This window comes from Lipotes vexillifer, unplaced genomic scaffold (assembly GCF_000442215.2).
Source record: "Lipotes vexillifer unplaced genomic scaffold, Lipotes_vexillifer_v1.1 scaffold164, whole genome shotgun sequence".
Classification (NCBI taxonomy): Eukaryota; Metazoa; Chordata; class Mammalia; order Artiodactyla; family Lipotidae; genus Lipotes; species Lipotes vexillifer.
In genome coordinates this window covers 4,939,644-4,961,916 of record NW_006789313.1, presented here as the reverse complement: position 1 = coordinate 4,961,916, position 22,273 = coordinate 4,939,644, and the positions used below count along the sequence as shown (strand labels likewise).

At 43.8% G+C, this 22,273-nt stretch overlaps 4 non-coding genes across 4 annotated transcripts; 1 reads left to right on the top strand and 3 right to left on the bottom strand.

The window, feature by feature from the left end:
* Nucleotides 1-8,197: 8,197 nt before the first annotated feature.
* On the bottom strand, nucleotides 8,198-8,269 carry TRNAP-UGG (transfer RNA proline (anticodon UGG)). Its single transcript has one exon. It is a non-coding gene; the product is annotated as a tRNA-Pro (tRNA).
* A 1,166-nt stretch (nucleotides 8,270-9,435) lies between these two features.
* On the bottom strand, nucleotides 9,436-9,526 carry TRNAY-GUA (transfer RNA tyrosine (anticodon GUA)). Its single transcript is given in 2 exon segments — nucleotides 9,436-9,471; nucleotides 9,490-9,526. It is a non-coding gene; the product is annotated as a tRNA-Tyr (tRNA).
* Nucleotides 9,527-10,668: 1,142 nt separating this feature from the next.
* Nucleotides 10,669-10,741, bottom strand: TRNAT-UGU (transfer RNA threonine (anticodon UGU)). The gene has a single exon. It is a non-coding gene; the product is annotated as a tRNA-Thr (tRNA).
* Nucleotides 10,742-21,804: 11,063 nt separating this feature from the next.
* Nucleotides 21,805-21,886, top strand: TRNAL-UAG (transfer RNA leucine (anticodon UAG)). The gene has a single exon. It is a non-coding gene; the product is annotated as a tRNA-Leu (tRNA).
* The last annotated feature ends 387 nt before the right edge of the window (nucleotides 21,887-22,273 follow it).

The following is a 22,273-nucleotide window of genomic DNA, read 5'->3' as shown; positions in this document are numbered from 1 at the left end:
TAGGGAAAACAGTGGGTCCTTGTAGGAGGTGCCAGTATTGTACAGGGGATATTGCTGTTCACCGAAGGGGGTGTGAGCTGGCAGGCCTGTCTACAGTTTCTGTCCAAACACTCTATGCTTTAGATATTAAGCCCAAGGACAGCTCACCAGTGTCAAAGTAAAAGTCACAAAGCTCAGTATATGCCCACAAGGATATCACAAAATAAAGATTTACCTCTTGTCAGGTTTCATGGGTGCCATTCCAAAACCATTATTCATGGGATCTGAGCGAACAATTACCTGTTTACTTCTCAGTGTTTCCTACTGGTACATAATCTACAGGAGGGCAGGGCTCATATTATTCAACTTGTATCATACTACCTGCCTCACATCTAAAGTTTGAAATTCCCTGGTTCTCATTAAGCATAAGAGAGCCTTTCTAGTTTCACTAGCAAAAGTCCAGTGACCATGGAATTGTAAAGATAAGTTTGTATAAGTTTAGTTGGTAGCACAAGGCACCAGCTGGAAGAAAGAGATGATAGGATGGTCTGCAGCCCAATCTCACTGGTATGCATCATCCCTGAAGGCTCGGTGTGTAAGTCCAGCCCATACCACTTCTAGTTAAGGCACTGGACTGACCCTACCTCAGGGCTTGTCACCCTAAAAAGCCACTTGTTTATTGGGAGGTTGAAGGTCCTCACGTGCCAATCTGCGGAGGTAAAGGAATATCTTTGTTTCTGACTTACAAAATTTGCACATTCGTTCTATAACAACTCAGCTAAAGTTTGCTCAGGCTTATTGTAATCTTGACTCCCTGAGACATCCAGAAACCAAATCCCAGCAAATACACACTACTGGTGAGAGTGGCCACCACTATCTAACATCTGCTCCCCCCACTCATACCTTCCACAAGCATATATGCAATTCTCAATTTCCCAAAAAGAGAGGTAAAAGGGAATTGGATGAAAACAAATAAGAGATTATTTGCGGTACAGAAGTGAATCTGCCTAGGCCAAGGGTGCAGAGCCTCACATTTGGTCAAGGGTGGTCAGACTCATTTACACATATCCTTCTAGACCCAAGCACATAAGTGTCAGTGGAATTTGTTCCAAATGTTCTTTAGACTAACTTTATCCTCTGTCTCAAACCAATCCCTTGGTCTTTATAAAAATTAACATTCTCTTCCTCTCCCCACAGGCAATATTTTGTATTCAAGGGATCCACCAAACTTTATGCACCAGGGCATTACCTTGACCTTTAATGATGAGTAACTATGGTCAGTGTACCTTCTTTTGATCTTGGGATGTGTCCCACTTTGCTTTCAAAGAGCACCCAAAACTTTCTTTTTTTTGGCCACACTGCATGGCCTGTGGGATCTTAGTTCCCTGACTAGGGATTGAACCCACGACCTCCACAGTGAAAGCACACAGTCCTAACCACTGGACCACTAGGGAATTCCCCCAAAACTTTCTTAAGGAAAGAAATTATCAGGGAAGGTTATAATAAAACAGAGCTGGGACTTCACTGGTGGTCCAGTGGCTGACTCTGCGCTCCCAGAGCAGGGGACATAGGTTCTATCCCTGGTCAGGGAACTAGATTAGATCCCACATGCCAACTAAGTTCGAAGGCCGCAACTGAAAGATCCTACATGCTGCAACGAAAATCGAAGATCTCATGTGCTGTAGCTAAGACCCGGCGCAGCCAAATAAATAAATATCGAAAAAGAAAAGAAAACAGAGCTAAAAATATACTTTCTGTTTTTTTTTTCTTGTTAAGCCACATACAATGCCTATATGGCAGGGGGTGGGTGGGTTCAGGATGCCCTTCAGCAAACAGCTTTCCCAAATCTTTGGGGATTTTATCACAATTTAGGAGTCTCTCCTAAACCTCCACTTGCTCCTAATCGCACTAATTTCCCTTTATCTACATATAGGACAGTGGTCTCCAACCTTTTTGGCACCAGGGACCGGTTTTGAGGAAGACAATTTTTCCACAGACGTGGATGGGGCGATGGTTCAGGCGGTAAGGTGAGCAATGGGGAGTGGCGGATGGAGCTTTGCACGCCCGCCGCTCACCTGCTGCTCTGTGGCCCAGTTCCTAACAGGCCACGGACCGCTACCCGTCCACAGCCCAGGGGTTGCGGACCCCTGATATAGAATATCCCCCAAAGAAATCTGTTTTCATTTTAAACTTTGGAATCTAATTTATTTTCTTCTTAATTCATGAGCTTGGGCCCAGAGGCTTTAAAAGGGGGGAAATAGTTTCACTGAAATGGATGGACAGCTAAAAATAGTATATAAACAAACAAGTAAATAAATAAAACAATGGATTACCCAGGTGGAAGAATCTTACAAAAACCTGGAAGTTTCCCTCCAACTGAAGAGAGGTTCCAGCTGTTTGTTCCTGGAGATGGGTTCCAGCTGTGTGAACCTGGAGGCCCCTCTTGGTTCTCATTATATAGTGATCAGATGAACAGGGTGGGGAGACTAGATCTAAAAATCCCCAATTCTGCAGAGACAGGCAAACCAAGGACACTGCTCTTGGACAAACAATGAGAGTCATTCACCTCTTCCGTGGGCATGACCCGGCCAACTATCAATCCACCTGAATAGATTAGAGATTTGTTCCAGAGGCAAAGTTTGATAAACATGGCCTCTTGTCCCAAAGTTGCTTTTCCTGACATCGTGGTTCTTAACTTTTGCCCAGGACAGGACCGAGGTTTCATTGTTGCCATGCAATGATCTGGATCCAGAAGATGTCGTTTCTCGGGCCAGCTCTAAGAACTGCCTCAGAAATAGCCTGCAGAGTGAGATGGGGTCTCTCAGCAGGATGCTCCACTGTGCTTTCTGTTTACCCACATAATTTGGTTTCATGAAAGGGTGCTAAGTAGGTTTCACAGAACCAGGAAAGCACTTCCAGAGAAGGTTATGTGACAGCTGTTAGCACCCTGCCTTTGACCTCAACCTCCCAGCTACTAACCCTTACTAACCCTTGGAAATATCCTTATCATATGTCCTGGGCTTCTCTTTCCTTTCTTCTTTACCTGTCCACAAATGACTAACTGTGTGCACTCAATCTTCTGTTCCTTGTAACACAGTTGTAAAATTGATTATCTCCACCATCAATGCAACACTGACATTGCATCCACTCACAAAGTGGATTCGTTGCCTGCACAGAAAGTGGACTGAAGGTCACCAGGATCACTTATAGATCCTATGGTTTCAAATATCAGGTAGCAGCAGGAGGCCAACTATTTCACAAACCCTCAGCACCCACCTTCACTGATGTCGGATCTGGGACACTGTTATCTTCTTAAAAATCCTCAACCTTCTATTGTCATCCTCCCACCTCCAAGTTTTCAGTCTCCCTGTATTTTAGGTGTCAACTGAAGACAGGCTGCCTACCAGTAAAACAAATGCACTTGAAATCATCATAATAATTATAATAATCAGTGTTACCTTTCACTCTATGAAGCGCTCATATACATGACTACATCGAACCGTCACCGAGACTGTGTGAGGTGGGTATTATGTAAGCCAGTTTTTCTTATGAGGAAATTCTGAAGTCAAACAGCAGGGGCCCTTGACTGAAACAACCCTTTCTTTTCCTTTTGCTAATAACTTTCTTGCCTCATCCAGCTTCTGACTATAAAAGCCTTCCATTGAAGAGCTCCTCAGAGCACCTCTTATCTACTAGATGAGATGCTGTCCCATTCGTGAATCGTTCAACAAAGTCAATGAGGTCTTCGAATTTACTCGGTTGAATTTTGGTTTTTAACAGAGCAAAGAGCAGTAGCGGGATGTGGGGCTCTAACGACGTGCCCAAACACTCACTTTCCTTTTATGGGCAAACACACTGTTTGAGAGGGGCACCTACCGTAAATTAATCACACATCACTTTTTAAACACAAACTGAAGAATTGAGTTTTTAAAAGTTATCAGCCGTTACAAACCACACAGCTGGGTTTTGCTTTGTGATTCAATCTGAACATATTTTTCTTTTAGTAGTGAGTTCAGATTTATTAATACAAATAATATGATTTAAAAAAAAGTTATCAGGACTTCCCTGGCAGTCCAGTGGTTAAGACTCCTCTTTCCAATGCAGGGGGCGAGGGTTCCATCCCTGGTTGGGGAAATAAGATCTTACGTGATGCTTCATGCGGCCAAAAAAAAAAAAAAAAAAAGACTTATCAAACCAGTCACTTGTCGCGGAGAAGGCTGCCAGACCCATTGCTGACACCCCGATTGCCTCAGCAGTCCTGGACCAGGAAGCAGCAGCCAACTCCCACAGTCTGTGGGGGTCAAGATGACTTGATCAACACAACCCCACCCTAGTCTGATAAATCGCCTAAAAGCAGAGATTAGATACTCCACTCCAAAATCGAGCACATACAGTCCCATGGCCTGAAACACCAGTGCAAGCACCAACTCACACAAACAGATCAGCCTCTGATTTTAGAGTTATGCAGTAGTGCTGCGGGGCAGCCTTCTGCCTCTGAACACAGCCGAGTCCTTTCTCTTCCTCTGGGGTTTCACTCGACAACCTTTGGAGATTTCACAACCTGTCCATAGAGCTGACAATGCCAAAAGCCAGCTGGTGAATGGTGAATGATTGCTTTCATTCTAATTGTTTTTCTTTTCACCCTGGCACAATGGGGTCATGATGAAACAGAATATAAGAAATTAAAAGTTTTACTATTTCATTAAAATGCATCTAAGTGCTTACTCAAAATACTTATAATGAGGAACTACAGTCAACCCTCCACATCCACAGGTTCCCCATCCTCGGATTCAACCAACTATGGATCGAAAATATTTGAAAATAAATTCTAGAAACTTCCAAAAAGCAAAATTTTTAAGTTGTTGTGCCCCAGCAACTAGTTACATAGCATTTACATTGTATTAGGTATTATAAGTAATCTAAAGATGATTTAAAGTATAGGGAGGATGTGCACAGATTATATACAAATACTACACCATTTTATATAAGGGACTTGAGCATCGGATTTTGGTGCCCTTGGCGAGTCCTGGAACTAATCCCCCTTGGATACTGAGGGACTACCTATAATCTATGGCTAATGAATGTTATATCTTTTTGTCAGTAACTTTAATAGATGTGAAGCAATTGCCAATTGAAAAAAATGCACAGACGTACTGACAGCTTGAACTTAAAGCCAACCCCCGTTTCCTGAAATGTTTTTCTGTCTCTCCTTCAAGCCAATAGCTTTCCTGCACCTGGACACAGGAAGCATGGGTTCTCCTTCGAAGGCCTCAGTGCTGGTGTACTTTTCCCTTTATGCAGAGTACATATGTTTAATTCTGTCCTTTAGGCTAATTATAAAAGTAGCTGATGGTGGGAAGGGATTAATCTCTAAATTCCTTCATAACTCAAAAACTTTTAGGTCTATAAGCATGAAACTTATTCAGTAACAGAAGTAATGGTTAAAAGAAGATGAAGTCCACATGGAAATAAGGGTCACACCTCTACCTCCAGGAAGTAGGGGACACTATTGACTGAGGGAGGATGGGGACAAAGTCCAGCTGACCCACCTACATTTCCAAACAAAGACAAAGACATTAAACATTCCATTTTCATCAAACTCTTGTTCTGTGCCCATTCGCTCTTTCCCAGGTATTTCAATGTGTTTGGAGAATAGCTGTTTACAGAGATTGTTCTTTGCTCAAATAAAGATTAAATAAAAACTAAAGAGAGGTTTCACTGGCCTGCTGTGGTCCACTTTCTTGGCCAAGTACTTTAATTTATGAATCACACTGGCAAATGCTTACAACAGTAACTCGGCAAACCCCTTAGTTTTGACTGTTTATAAGCTCACATCTGCTCTTTCAACAATAGCCAGAGCCATTCCTCTTTTCCTAGAATGATTTTCCCCAGCCTCTCTGCCAAACTATAGTTTTTCTCCATATTACTGGAGTACCTTCTTTCATATAAGAGTCATATTACCAACATCCTACAGCCGGAATTAGAAGAGGGACCTCAGAGACTATCTATCAACCCCTCATTTTACAGATGAGGAACCAGGAATGAAAAAGGAACATGTATCGCCCAGTGAATATATGCAGTTCCAGGGACTAGAAGCTTCCCACTGCACCACACAGCATTCACAGTCCACACTAGTAATTTCTAGGAAATCAAAGATAATTTTAAAGGTGCCAATGAAAAGTTGTTGTTTAAGAGAAAACTACTTTGGATATTTCCATATATTCCCAAAATATTTTAACACCCCCAATATCTGTTAAAAAGTTGCTTGAAATATAAAGTGTCTTACCCTTCTGCACTAACTAGTTAGTAGCTGTGTAGTTCAGTGGCTCTTTGAATACCTCTGGCTGCTTCTGGGAAGTTAGCCATGTGCTTATTCAGATAATTATGTTGCTTGGGTCTCTAGTGATTACATTTATGACTTGATTGTGAGGTTCCCAATGACACAGGAAAGGTCTTGGCTCTGTTGGGGAAGAGGACATTTTCTTCCACCCTTCCAGGTTCTTCTGGCTGGTTCTTCTGGCTGGTTTAAGAATCAAACTGACATGAGACAGATTGAGATGAGAAAATCAAATGGATGTTTAAAATCATGGGCACATTAGAGAGACCCAGGAAAACTGAGTAACTTGCCAAAATGGCAGAAGCCCTCTCTTTAAATACCATCCTCCCCTCAAGGCAAAAAAGGATGTTGAGGGTGGGGAGAGTCAGTTATGTTAGGGTACCAGGAAAAGCGCAGTAAACAAAAGTAGGGTTGTGATGCAAACTTAAGTCTTTGCCTTCTCCGGCAGGCAAGAGTTTGTAGATATTTGGTCATCCTCTTCCAGGTACAGCGAGGGAGACACTCTTACAAATGGAGATTTCCCTTATAAATGTAAATGTTTCTTATTACAAAAAGTTAACTCCTACTAGGCTTTCTGGATTTTCCCCTTGTCTGCTGTTTCTTAGGAAATAACCAGGTTAAAATAATATGCTACAGAGATAGTTTGGGGTGGCAAATTCTGCTCCCCTACAGCTCACTTGAGATTTCCCCAGGCCCCAGAATGCTGCTGAAAACTGTTTTTACCATCCTGCCTAAATAAGCCCTGTGCTGTTACCATTTGATGTGCTGTCACAGAGTAAGAAAGCCGAGGATCCCAAGGTTCCACTAAGAAAGCTTAGAGAAGAGGTTGGTGGCAATGTCTCAAAGAACTTCTCAACTCTGGCTGAAGGTGGGTTAAGGGTGAGGAGACAGAGGAGTAAACAGAAAACGGAAACACGAGCTCCCACGTGTCAGTGCGGTCGCAAAAACTGGACAAGACCTGTTTCATAAATCTGGCGATCATCCTGGGTACCAAGCAAAAGAATCCTTAGTTTTGAGGAAGTGTAGGCCTCCCCGGATTTCCTTCGGTTCACCAATTCTGGGGTCCCCCTTAGAGCCTACGTTCGGGACAACAGGCATTTCACGCTGGCATCTCCACTCAGCTGCGGAAAATAAGCATCGGAGTCGGAATGGGGAATCTCTGACTCTACAAGAACTGGACTTTTACCTTCCTCCCCATTCCTCAGCTCCTCCAGTCCGGTGCCGCAAACGCCTCCCCACCGAGCCCCACACTGCCTCTGCTAACAGGCGACTCCCCCGACCCAAACGCCCCTGATGAAACTACTAAAAAGGAGGCGGGGGTGAGAGATGGAGGAAAAGGAGCTGGAGAAGTGTGAACCCACCTCGGCCTCAGAACAAGTCTGCAGGTAGAACGGTGGAAAGAGACGTGTTTGCTTCTCCCCCGCTTCTTCCTCCCTGTGAGGACGATGGGGAGCCGGTAGAAACGCAAAGATGAGAGGAGCGTCGGGGTGCGAGCCTTTTTGTAGTTGAGGCCCCGCCCAGTTTCTCCGAGAAGGCGCCTTCCTCCAGGACCTGCCTCCGACGCAGGCATCAGAGCAGCCCCCGCCCCAGGCGGAGGGGGTGGGTCCCCACCTGGGCTGAGAGCGAGCCTGGAGATCCGAGCCCGACGCTCAGGGGCCGTGACGACACGGCCTGCGGGGTCTGTAGACTGCGGGGCCCTGCCCCTGCTCCCGGGAGCGAGGCTGCCCCTCCCAGGCGTCCGCTGGCGAGAGTCCAGGAAGCCAGGCAGTTTGGCCCCGCACAGAGAATCTTTTTGTAGAACAGTTCAGAACGCTGGAAAGTTTGTATAGAACTGAGCTTTTTTCCGCGGTTGAAAGGGGGAAGGAAAAGTTTCAAACACTGGGGCTCGTCCGGGATTTGAACCCGGGACCTCTCGCACCCAAAGCGAGAATCATACCCCTAGACCAACGAGCCATGCTGCTAAACGTTTATGTACTTTTCCTCTGAATCTTACTTCTCCGTCAGCAATTGGCTGCCAGGCTGCTCTGGAGTTTTACTTTATGTTGTGACATTTACCTTTCGCTTTGCTTAGCTCTTCCGTCTTCAGGAAGTCTCACGTCTGACTCTAGCCTCGCTAATTCTCCTCGATCCTTGTCCTGGATGCCTCCAGACGCCGGATGGGGTGAGAAGAGGCAGCTTTTCAGACGTCAGGCCACCTGTCTGTGCTCCCGCAAGCCCCGCCGGGAGGAGTCTAGCCTTGAGCTCCAGCCTGGAGGGAGCCTGGAGGGAGCCTGGAGAGAACCGAGTTGGAGCCTGAGGGCCCGAGCTGGGGTCGATTGCAGCACTGTGGGGTCCTGATCCCCAGGACAGACGCACAGGATGTGTATCTGCTGGGCTACTACTGCTTCGCGCGAGCATAAAATCCTAGGGGCAGGACTGATGGGCATCAACATACGGGGAGCCAGTATTTTGATCTGTTGGAGGTGAACCAGTCTGGGGCGTGTTCGTAAAGTCCAGACCCCTGCAGTTTGCCAGAATGAGAATCAAATATTCCATCTCTCCACCTCTGCTTAAATTGTTTCCTCAGTCTGGAATTCTCTCTCCCAGTCTCATCCCAATTCACGTCAAATCCTGTTCCTCCTTCCTGCTCCAGCTCAAAATGATTTTTGTGGAACTATAAAAATCTATAAACAGCTGAATAAATTAAAAGGGCCTCCCCCTGAATGAATGTATGTGTATAGACTGAATGAAGGTCTCAGGGGTTTGTTTGTCCCGCAAATTAAGAGTCCCAAAATTAAAAGTCCCAAGGGCCGCCAGATATATATATTCTGTACCAGCGAGTGGTCTTGGATCTCCAAACTTTGGACCTCAGGCAGCAACCTAAGCTCAGCTAGAACATTAAACCCAGAACTTCCTTAGTTGGTTGGAAGAGTTAGTGCACACTCCCTTTTTAACTGAGAACCGTGCCTAACAAGTCCTACTTTTCAAGAGGTGATTCTCGAAGTTCATACAACCATGCTGAGTTTATCTTTGGGACGGGGTAAGGTCTGGAGAAAATGACTCCAGAAGAGGGAAAACGACGTAAGAAACAGGAGAGCAACGGCTCGCTCGCTGGTTGCAACCCCCAAAACAGGAACTTTTCCTTCGAGCCGGAATTGAACCGGCGACCTAAGGATAACCACACTGTTAATATACTACAGTCCTCCGCTCTACCAACTGAGCTATCGAAGGAAGCACAAAAACTATTTTCCTACTATTCTATATTGAGTACATTGATAAGCAGAGGTTCGTGCATAATGGCCCACTAGTTGCCGGTGCATGGACACCACGTAGCAGCCAGCTTAGGAGAAAGTCCTACATCCGCGGTTCTGCAAACAACCCCTCTAGAACTGGATTCTCTTGCTTCAGGTACGGGCTTCCAAGCAGGACCAGAGAGTGGGCTCTTCACCGGCGCACCTAGAGCCTGTGCATCCCGAGGCTGTCCCGGACCGTGGCGATCTGCTCACCCCCGGGCTGTTCTCTTCACGTAGTGCGCTGCCCGGGGCCTCCCTGGCATGATGTGTGTCTAAAGTGGGAGCGGACACCCGGGCATCGGAGAACTAAGGGCTGAGGTGATGGAACATACAATTCTGATCGCGCATCTGCGAGCCAGAGAGAAGGGCGAGCCTCGGAGCTCTGGCCTGGGCCTTGCTTTTCCACACTTCCTGCGCTCGCCTCCAAATCCAGGAGCGTTTGCACAGGCGAGCTGCTTCTCTCTTCCGCTTACACGTCCACAGAGTAGGGGAGGGAGGGGTATATAATACATATGGCTAAACCCAAAGCTGCTATGAGAATTGACTCGGAGAAACTATTTTAAGGTTTTTCAAAGAGGAAGCCACAGTTTCTTTGAGTCAATAGCAAATTTAGTGACCCAAGTCCCGACGCTAATTTTCCCGCTGAGATACTTAAATTTTCGAAAATCCACTGAAACATGAAAACTTGTCGGACCCCCAAATCAGGACAGCTGACGCCGGCTCTTCCCCTGTGGGGAGGGGACCTTGCTCTGGGTTCTAAATCTGCCCAGGGCGGGCGCTGAGGGCTCGATCCCATCTCTTTCCCCACAGCCCTTAGGCCCCGCTCCGGCTCCGGCCGCTCTCAGGGCTCTTGCTGCAGGTCCGCACAGCCAGGGCGTCCGCGGAGGCTGGCAGCGCTCCCCGCAGTTTGTAATGGACTCCGCCACAATCTAGGCAGCGAAGCAGCACTTGCGCATTAGTACTGGAAACTGAGAAGGAAGCGGTTCCGGTCGGGTGTTTATTTGGCACATTTTCGCAGGGGTTAAAGTTACGAGAGGTGGGTGGCTGGTGAGGAAGATTTGAAAATAATAAATACACACGAGGCCCCAGCGAGATTTGAACTCACGACCCCTGGTTTACAAGACCAGTGCTCTAACCCCTGAGCTATAGGGCCCTCGCGTATAACGCTTATTTCTCTTTCCCAGCTGGGCCTTTATTAGAGCGTCTGTAGGTACCGGGCGACCAAAACCTGAACGTTGTTTTCGATCTATTTCCCAACTACTGGAACTCAGTTTGTAGACTCTTGCTGGGGACAGAGCAATCTGGGGGGCGGTGACAGGAACTACCACTATTTTAAATTGCAGAAATCTGCCCAACCCAACACAGTCTGATGTAGTGAAAGCTTTCGCCCCCTCTCTCTGCCCTCTGCAGATTGTGAAAATTAAGATATCTCACACGAAACCCAGACATCCGCACTTGGTTTTCTCCTTGATTTGGACATCCACCGACCGGCCTGCCTCAAGTTCGTTAGACTAGGGACCTCTTTACAGCGCGAGTAGCAGCGCCAGAGCAGGCATTCGTTAATTCTCTGTTTAATTCTTCCCTTCATTCAATAAACACTGAGCTCCAATTCTGTGTTAGGCTCTGCACTTAGGAACGAGGCATCAGATATGGTCTTTACTTTGAAGTCACTGGCATAGTCTTGTGGTATAAAAGAAAGTTAGTTTTCATGAAAGAGAACAACGAAAAGTAGCTGTGCCCGGTGTGAGGGGCGGTGGACAGTGTCAAGGTTCAAAAAACTACAGAATGAGCCATCACAGAGGCAGGCCTGAAGGAGGGGATGGGACTTGAGCTGCGCTTTGAAGAAAGGTTAAGACATACAAGTTTGGGGGCGGCGTGATCCCAGGTAGAGAAAAATGTATGAACAAAGCTGGAGAGAAAGACCTAGGCATCTAAAGGGCCAAGGCAGACACTGGGGCAGATGCCGGCCTTGGTGGAAGTGAGGGAATGTAAAACAAGTTAGCAGGAGACTGTGAAATTTCTGGAATGAAGTTACACCTTTTTAAAAATTGAACATGGAAACTCACAAGGCTTGGAGATGCAGAATGAATTGAAGGGAAGAGAAACCAGAGTCAAGGGGACACCAGAGATTGGCCATGGTGCAGGTCCTCAAACATAAAATGCAGGAGAATAATAGTTACGGGACTGGAAAGGAAGGAATGAATGAGAGAGACACAGGCAAGGGAGATTCTGCTGAAGTTAGATATGAATGAAGAAGAAATGAGACAACAAAGAGGGAAGAGTCAGGGAGGATTCTCAAATATCATACCTTGAAGAAACAAGATGATACTGAAAAAAAATCTAAGGGAGAGATGGGTATCTCAAGAAGGCAGAGAGGGGAGAAGTGCTCAGATTTAGGTAGGCTGAATCTGAGGTGTGGTTCGAGGATATAGGAGTTTATGATATAACCAGAATACTCTTCTATCTAGAGTTCTGTAGACTGATAGGTCAAGGTTAGATCAAATTACATAAGTCATTTATTGAGTCAGAGCCTCTAAGAGTTATGGGCTCTTGAAAGAAGAGAGTAACAAAGAGAAAACAGCAGACACCTGAACATGAGCTTTCTGAATAGCCCTGTTGCAGGCGTTTGTCATACTAGTGAGCATCCAACACTTTTTAAACATTTTCCTTACTTTTTGTACTTTGACATATTATAAGTAAGTCTGTCCTAGAAAAGTTGCTTTCCCACCTGGCAGCTGAGAGTGAGCATGTTACCTAGGTCTACCAATCAGATGCATCCAGGGAAGATTTCAGTTTAGAAGTGTAAACCAGGAGTAAATAATCCCACAGGGAAATCCCATACTTTTCCAATGGTGAAGGTGTCAGATTCTTGGGTAGACAGACACATACTAACACTATAGATTTCTTAAATCTATAGATTGCTGTCTTTCTTCTGTTCTGGAAAATTCTCAGCCATTATCTTTTAAAATGTTGTTTTTCTCTGTTTTTCTTTCTCCATTCATGAAACTGGAATTAAACATATATTAGACCTTCACACCCTGTCCTCCATTTCTTTTAACCTCTCTTCTGTATTTTCTCTCTTTCTTTCTCTCCATGTTGCATTGTGGATTACATGTTCTTACTCATAATCCACTAATTTTCTCTACAGCTGTGTTTAATTAGCTGTTAAAGCTACCCACTGAGTAAACTGTAGTTATAAATTGTAATTTTCAATTCTAGAAGTTCTATTTGCTTCTTTTTCAAAACTACTAAGCCAAATTTTCTGATTTCCCATTCCTCACAGATATCTGCCACTCAAAAAAAATCTCTTTAAACATAGTAATTATAATTTTTAATATCTGTAACTGATAATCCTGTATTATGCTATCTGTTGCTTTAGTTGATTCATACTCATGTCACGTTGTTTCCATGTGTAACTGGTCATCTTTGAATGTGTACTGCTCAATATCTTTGCAAAACTATATGCAGTGAATTTTTGAGGTCAAGTTGAAACAGTCTTCCTGGGAAAAAAAAATATATATGGCTTTTGTTTCTCACATGTACCTGGACCATTATCAGCCCAAGAGGACCCTGAAAAAAGTTCATGGCCAGGCATTCCCTGGGCCTCCAAGATGATGTAAGCCCAAGATGCAAATCAGACCTGTGATCACCAGGAAAAGACCAGGAAAAGCTGACAGCTCATCCTTTCTGTTTTCTCTTGCTAAGCTTAGCTGATTTCTGCTGAGCTCCACAACAATTAACTGGAAGTGGAAGGTTAACTTCTTGTTCATCCTTATCTTATGAGAATATCTCTTTGGGGTCCCAACTTAATATTTGGCAGAGTGCCTTACTAGAATTTCCACTTTTGGTGGGTGCTGGATCTTGACATCTGTCCCTCTTTTTTCTCCCACCCAAAGATGCTGCCAAAATTATAGCCCAATTTTGCAGTAATTAGCAAATGTCTTAAGAGCTACAAAGGTTAATGCTCTCAGATTCCATCTTTCCTTTAGATTCTGACCTATTAGTTGCTTGTTATTATATCAGTACTTTGATGCTTTTATGAAGATTTGGTAAAATCTTATCCAATATTTTTATCATTTTTCCTCAAGGAGGTTGGTTCAAATTAATTAGCCCACAATTACTAGAAAGGAAATTAGAGTGGTAGGAGTTATAAAATCAATCATATTCTACCACATGGGCTGAGAAGCAGAGAAAGCATTACTATAGAAAGAGCATAAGGGAGAGAATGCCAAAGAACAAAAAAGAGAGCGGTGACAGTGAGAAAGGAAGCCTGGATACCTTCTAAGTCCCTAGCTATGGCCCACTCCAGAGACCTCACTGTATTCCCACTTGGAATCTATGAGACTTCCCTGAATTCTTAAAGAAATCCTCCCTTTTTGTTTTAGCAAAAATTATCTTCAACTTAAAAGACTCCTAACTAACACAGACGGTGTTAGTATGTGTCTCTCTACCTCACTGCTTTTATCTTCCAATATTTGGATCAACATTTATCAAATGGCCGTTATATATTGGCAACAGGTTGCCCTGTACAGATCTTTGCTCCAGTCAACTTAGTCCACTTATAATTCCCCAGATATAACTCACACCTTTTCCAGTTGTGATCATTTGCTTATTATTTCTTCAACTAGAATGATTTCCCATTTCTCCATACTTAGCAAACACTACTTATCCTGGAAAAACCATATCAATGTTCTAATTCACAATGCCTTTGCTTTTTACCAAATAGATTTCACCTCTTTTCCCCTCTGAAACCCATGAACCATTTTTTGTCCTTGCTATTCCTTCCTCTACACTCCCTCTCTCAAGATTTTGAATAGGACACATGTAATGGAAGTGTCCCCCAGCACCCAGAAGTAAGCATCCAGACTGACATTACCCATTCAACTACACTCAGTCAATCATGAAATTATCATGATTCTGTCTTCCTTCCCATATTTCTTCATCTTATATGAAATATTTTCAAAAGGATGCACATTTTAATTTTTTTAATCTTCCAGAATTACTTCTGAGCTGTGGTTTTCTGTCTATTTCTATGTCCATCTTTTGGAAAATGCTACAAAAGATACAAAGAAAGAACTGAATGAGATGGAAAAGAAAAAGGGAAGGAGACTGTACTGCACTTTGGCTTTAGATGGCTTTATTTTGTTTTTAGAATTGTGTGTATTAGTACATCATCTGCAGTTTATATATTATACAGCTCCTTTAGGGGAAGGTTGTATGGATTATAATTCTGGGTCTCCAAAATACCTAGCAAAGTGACCACCAGCACATATCAGGGCATTAATAAATACTAGAAATGGAGAGCAAACAAATACACAGATATGTGCAGAGAGTGAAGGAAATTATTACCCTCAGAAATCTAGAATACAGTAGACTCATAGTTTCCTCTTCCTGAAATTCTTGGTAAAACAAGCACTGAAAATCTCTAAGGGACTTCTAGCTGTCACCCAATTTAAGCGTAAGTTCCAGGAAACTAGTCTGAATTCAGGTGCCAATTCTCATATTTATGTGGTCACTGAATGGTGTACCTGACACCAGCACAGAGATGAATGTCTCACCCACCCAACACACACAGAGTATCCTTACAGAAAAAGGAGAAGTTACCTAAGAATAAACACATGGTTACTTACTGAGACTGAGAATCTCTAAGATAATGTTCATAACAAAACACTGGGTAGAAACAGTTTAACATGGCATGTGCATTTAGCCCTGCTGGGGCAGATTTCCTCTGAAAAATCTCTGACCTCCTTCTTCAGGCCAATTCATGATTTCAGACCCTCAAGCAAACACACTTTCTAGTGACAGAAGCCCCACTTAAGAAACTTATACAACAGGACAACATTTGTTTTCTAAACATCTGTTCAGTGGAAAGTGTTTTGTGTTCATGGATTGGAAGAATTAATAGTATTAAAATATCCAAACTACCCAAAGTGATCTACAGATTCAGTGCAATCTTTATCAAAATCCCAATTTATGCTTCCTGGGCTGCAGTCCTAACAAACCCCTAATAAAAGCATTTATTTTCTGTCTCAACCAGGTCTCTGTTCCTGGATTTCTCGGTTAACAAGGAATAAAGAAACAAAGAACAGATAAGAGGGATCTTACTGTGATGACACAAATGTTTTAAACTTTGATTATTGTGATGGTGGTACAAGTTGGTAAATTTACTAAAATAATCATTGAATTGTACACTTACAAAGATGAATTTAAGGTATGTAAATCATACCTCAATAGAGTTATTTTTTTAAAGTATTGATGGGAATAATAGAAAGCAAATAGCAATTGGTAGACTCAATCTCCTCTGTATCAGAAATTACATTTAATGTAAATGTTACAAATACTGTAGTTAAAAGCAAAAATTGTTAGATTGAGTAAAAATGAGACCTAACTCTATGCTGTTTATAGAAAACACATTTTAAATGTAAAGACAAGTGTTGACAGAAATAATCAATAAACAATGAACAATAGAAAGAGAAAAGAGTTTTATTTGTTCCAAACCGAGGACGGTACCCTAGGAGACACAGATTCAAGAAGCAATTGAACTGTGTTCCACCAACTTGTAAAATGGAGGCTTACATAGGCAAAAACTGCAAAGTTATGTAAGTTGCTTGTCAAGATTTAGGTTTGGAGCTGGCAAGAAGTAAGTGTGTTTGTTAAGCAAGGATTGGCTGGGGTCCAAAGTGGTTGCATAGTTACAAGAGGAGACCTAGACCACAGTCATTCCATTTTGATTTTACAATACATTATTTTCTTTAATGGTTAAAGCAGATGTACAATGCATGTTTGACAGGTCATAAGACAAGCTGTTCTAGTTAGTGTAAAGTTCAAGCCAAATTGTGTATAAGCCAGTATGACTTGTGATGATGCAAATGTTTTAAACATTTATATATGGAAATTTATGAAAAGTTTGAGTTTATGAATTCAAATATATGAAAACTTCTTCCATCATACAGATAGGCTGGAAGTAAAAAAATGGAAAAGACATACCATTGAAAACTCTTTAAAGGAAAAAGAATGATGTAGTTATATCAATATCAGACAACAGATTCTTTAAGGTGAGAAGTACTATATGAGATATTGAGGAATATTTTATTATAAAAGGGTCAATTATATACAAAAGCACAATATTCCTTGTGGTACATCCATACAATGGACTATTATTCAGCACTGAGACCTATAGCATGAGCTAACAAGCCCTGAAAAGAAATGTAAGAACTGTTATGGTCTGAATAACTATGTTTCCCCCAGATTCATATGTTGAAGCCCTAACCCCCAATGTGATGGCATTTGGAGATGGGTCTTTTGGGGGTAAGTAGGGTTAGATGGGGCCATGAGGATGGGGCCCTCAAGCTGGGAGCAGTGTCCTTATAAGAAGAGACATCAGAGGGCTTGCTTTCTCTTTCTCTCTCCTTCTCTGCCATGTGAGGACAGAGTGCTTGCCTGCAAGCCAGACGATAGCTTGCATCAGAATCCGACAGTCCTAGCACCCTGATCCTGGACTTCCAGCCTCCAGAACTGTAAGTAAATAGATTTCTGTTGTTCAAGTCACCCAGTCTATGGTATTTTTATGGTAGCCTTAGCTGACTAAGACAAAAAACTCAAATGCACATTACTAAATGAAAGAAGCCCTTCTGAAATGCTACATATTGTATGATTCCAAATATATGATGCTCTGAAAAAGGCAAAACTATGAACAAAACAAAAAGATCACTGGTTGCCAGGGGTTGGGGTGAGGGAGGGGTGAATAGGCAGAGCACAGAGGATTTTTAGGACAGTGAAACTATTCTATTTGATACAGTAGATACATGTCATACATTTGTTAGAATCCATAGAATTTGTAACACCAAGAGTGATCCCTAATGTAAACTGTGGTTTGGGGGTGATAATGATGTATCAGTGTGATGCATTGATTGTAATATATGTACCATTCTGTACCACCCTAGTGTAGGATGCTGAAGATGGAGGAGTCTGTGCATGTGTGAGGGCAGAAGGTATATGGGAACTCTATGCACTTTCTACTCAATTTTGCTGTGAACTTAAAACTGCCCTGAAAAGAAATTCTATTTAAACTCTCCACAATATCCTTGAATTTTTATGTATCTAATAACATGTCTTCAAGGGTAAGAAACAAAAGTTGACATAACTGAGAGAAGAAATAGAAAAATACACAATCATCATTGGATATTTGAACAATCCTCTCTCAGTAAGTATTAAACAAGTAGACAAAATATTCAGTGAGGACTTCGAAGGTTTTATGAACACAGTAACCAATATCTGGTACTGGGAGGTAACTGGATAGATTCCTAACAAAAAGAAAATTTGAATAAAGTTTACTATGCATATGCCAACTACAAACTGGCATTTGCCATCTGCCTCTGCAAGGATTAAGTCACTAGCCACTGCAGTCCCTGACCTTCAACACACCCTGAAAGGGGTTCGTGGTGGAGATCAGGAATGAGGCAATCTGTGCTCTGGGAAAAACTGGCAAAACAGGCCTTCAGATAGTTAGATATTTTCAGGAGAAGATTTTATGAGCCCAAATTCTTGCATCTTCTTACATCTAGAAAAGCACTAAAATAATTAACAGAGACATCTGCTCCTTGTGACTAGCAGCAAGCCTTGCCAAAATGTGTGCTTGACTGCATGTACCCCCCTTCACTAAAATCATATACAATACTGAGTTCCTTCCTACCTCTTCAGAGCTGTTCCTCAGAGCTATCTGAGATGCTGTCTCCCAGGCTATAGTCCTCATTTTGCCCCCAATAAAACTAACTCACAACTCTCACATTATACATGTTTTTTCAGTCGATACATACTTCAGTCACTCAGTTGATAGGATGAAGGACTGTAGGATGCATATCCTGGTAGACATCCTTAGGTCTCTAACGTTCAAAGGAGAATGCAAGTATTTTGCACACTACTGACAAGGGTGTGAACTCTACCTTGTCTAAGTCTGTAAAATGGACATGATAAAAAATACACTTGGACATAGAAGATCAAGGGTAGATGAGATTCCCTGTTCTTAGGCCAAGATCTTGCAGGTGCATTGTTCATGGACCTCAGACTTCCTAGGCTTCAAGTCTCTAAAGTTCTTTCACAGATGAGAAAGACCTCTGGTATCAAGTTTCCAGGGTGACCTCAGTTGATTAATTTGGACATGTACAAAGTTTTCCATGTGGCGAGAGGGTAAGAGTGCAAACATTTCTCCTAGTTTCTCCTGTACACTCATCTGTCTTTATGACATGCCCAGTAAGACATACATGTGGCCAGAGACTTCAGAAGATAGCACCATTTGATTCCATTTATTGCGTAGTTCATCTGAGACCTCTAGTGTTTCTAGTCCTGGGCATCCTTGGGTCCACATTCTATTCATATCTTTTTTTTTTTTTTTTTTTTTTTTTTTTTTTTTTTTTTTTTTTTTTTTTTTTTTTTTTTTTTTTTTTTTTGCGGTACGCGGGCCTCTCACTGGTGTGGCCTTTCCCGTTGCGGAGCACAGGCTCCGGACGCGCAGGCTCAGCAGCCATGGCTCACGGGTCCAGCCGCTCCGCGGCATGTGGGATTTTCCCGGACTGGGGCACGAACCCGCGTCCCTTGCATCGGCAGGCGGACTCTCAACCACTGCGCCACCAGGGAAGCCCTATTCACGTCTTAAGGGTCATAAAGTGACCGGTACTGTTCACCAGTATTGGAAGGACCTTTTCCTTGTCCTTAACGGTAGTCTTTACTATTTTGCCAGGCTTTTCCCTCTCATTTATATCCAAGGCCTCTCATTTTTCCCCCACTGCCACCATATTGAGCATACATCTCTTCCCTGCACACTGCTTTCAAGAAGTCTGCACATCTTTGACTCCTTCAGCTTGCCTTCCTCATTTCTGTTACAATTCCAAAATACAAAACTGATCTCTGCTGCAGTGGTTTTTGAAGCATGGTCCCTGGATCAGTAGCAGCAGCAACACTTCACAACCTGTTAGAAATAGAAATTCTTAGGCCCTTGGTCTTCTAAATCAGAAATTCCCAGAGTTGAGTCTAGCAATCTGTCTTTTTAATAAGCCCTCCAGGTGATTGTGATGCATGCTAACATTTGAGGGCCACTGCTCTACCACTGATGAGATGCCCCTCTTCGGTGATCTCTTTCCACACCAGCAGGGAGCTCCAGCCCCAATATGTCTACCTCTGTTACCCTTGAAAATACATTGAGGTTCTTTTACAGAGATCCCACAGAGAATCTGAGTTAGCAGTCTTCCTGCAATCCCTGTTCCCTTCACTTTTATGTTGAAATTTATGGGATTTCAGGAAGAGATCTCTATCTCTATGCCCAAATTTCTCCCTTTTTATAAGGACACCAGTCGTATTGGATTAGAGCCCACACTAATGACCTCATTTTAATTTGATTACTTCTGTAAATACCTTATTTCCAAATAAGGTCACATATTGGGGCACTGGGAATTAGGACTTCTATATATCCTTCTGGAGGGACACAATTTCACCCAAAACAAAGACCATAGAATTTTACTGGAGGCTCTGGGAAAATCCCCTTTATGTGTGCTGGGAACCTCCAACACCACCAAGAGAAGAGATTAATTTTCCCTTTTCTGGGGGAATTAAGAGACAATGACAGTTGTCTATTCTTAAGGAAGTAAGCCAGGTCTGGGTGCTTCTTTCCTGACATAGACTGCATATTTGCAAGAGAGAGGGAAGCACAGAGCATATACAACCTCCCTGTTTAAAGCTCTTGGTGGAATTTGCCCCCCAAATAGCTTTAGTTTTATCAAATGAAGGATGTGATCAGATATCACCAGGGAACCACAATTTCTACCCTTAGAAGGCAGAAAATTGGCCCAAGCATCCCCCAATCCCATCGCCCAGCCTTTTGCTCAGTCACCTGTTAGAATTCCAAAATGCAAAACCGATCTCTGCTGCAATGGTTTTTATTGCCCACTCCCCCCACCCCCAAGTCTAGGCAGTAGTTGTGAAATAATTCTCAGCTGCTGCCACAAAGTAGCAAAAGAGACAGAGCATCTTGGCCTTCTGTAACGTCCACTTCGTTGTAATTAAAAGCAGCAAGAATTCCTTTTCACATAGGTAACATGGAAACTCAAGTTTGGTGGACCCTAGACAGATGCTCAAACATTTGGAGAACTGTTGTGTGGCTCCCCTTCTCCGTGTCAAGAGGCGTGACAGTGTAAAGCTAATTCTCTCGCCTATTCTGGCCCCGTCCCCAGGCTCCCCTCCGGAGGCCGGCAGTCTTGGGCTTCTAGGTAGGATGAGGAGCGGGAGCGTGAGAGTTCTCAGGAATCCTGGGCGCCTTGAGTACCAGTCTGGGCTCAGAATCCGGCCTCAGTCCCTATGGAAGGACGTCTCAGTCCGTCTCCTTCCGCAGTCGCCAGTAATAATAGCCTCCACAGGGCTACAACTGCGCAGGGGAAACAGGACCTCTCTGGGAGATGCAGAAATGGGAGACACAGAGATACAAAAGGGACTGGAGGCTCCCGGGAAGCAGGAACCGATCCGACCTAAAAAACAACCTCCCTTCCCGCAGGCTGAACTGGGGAGGAAGACTGCAGACTCTGCTTGGGCTGGCACTAGGGAGCGGGCATTGATCGGCGTCGGCTATTTGCGCTTTCGGCCAAGAGAAGCAAAAGGGAACTAGGAGACACGCTTTTTTTTTTTTTTTCCAGTCGTTCAACGCACGCACTGCGCATGACTTCTGGAGACTCGAAGACTCCTCTCCCGGGTTCAGAACCGAAAAGTATCAGTCATTTAGCAAAGAATTGAAGTCGCGGCGCACGGGGGGGGAGACGGGGAAAGACAGTTTGCGCTTTCTTATTCCACCACTGCGATCCCCAAGTGATCTGGAGTCTAAATCAAGGAGTTCATTCGTCCTTTCAACAGTTTTTGAGGGCTTGCTGGGCGCCAGGCGGAAGCTGACGTGACCCGCCTTCGCAAAGATGTTACATTCTAGATCCCAAGTGCTGTGCTTCGGAAGCGGATACTTGGTTTTGAAGGTCTTTCTGTTTTAGCTCCTGGAGTGAGAAGAGCTGTTTGGGTTGGGTGAATGCAGGTTCGAGTCCTAGTAGAGCTGAGAAGAACTTTCTTAGTGTCCCTTGGTGATACCTAGAATCATGGTTTCGGGTCAGGGAGTAGAGAACAACGCGGGGGGGAAAAAGGGCAGAAAGATATAACTAGGAAGTGTACAGAGTCAGCGAGTGTGTGCTTGGTAGCGTGGCCGAGCGGTCTAAGGCGCTGGATTTAGGCTCCAGTCTCTTTGGAGGCGTGGGTTCGAATCCCACCGCTGCCAAGGTTTTCTTTCTTAATCACAAACGATAACTGCCCGTGTCCTCACTACAAGAGCGGATAAGGACTTGTCAAAGGTGTGGCCTTTGAGCTGGGGCGTTCAAGTTGAGGAGAGGTGGAGAGCCTTGAAACCGGCGGGGTGGGGTGGGGTTAGGCTCCCCGGAAGCAGGAACCGATCCAATCTAAACGACAGCCTCCCTCCCTGCAGGCTGAATTGGAGAGGAAGACTCTCAGACTCCGGGGTGGGGCACGGAGGACAGCGGGTAGCGAAGTGAGACTTTGTCTCATCATTTTCTCTTAAGTGTTAACCCGGCAAAATTCGGGCAGATGCAAAGTGTCTCTCCCTGTGCAGTTTCTGCTGCTGACTGCCTCTGGAACCCATACAGTTTCC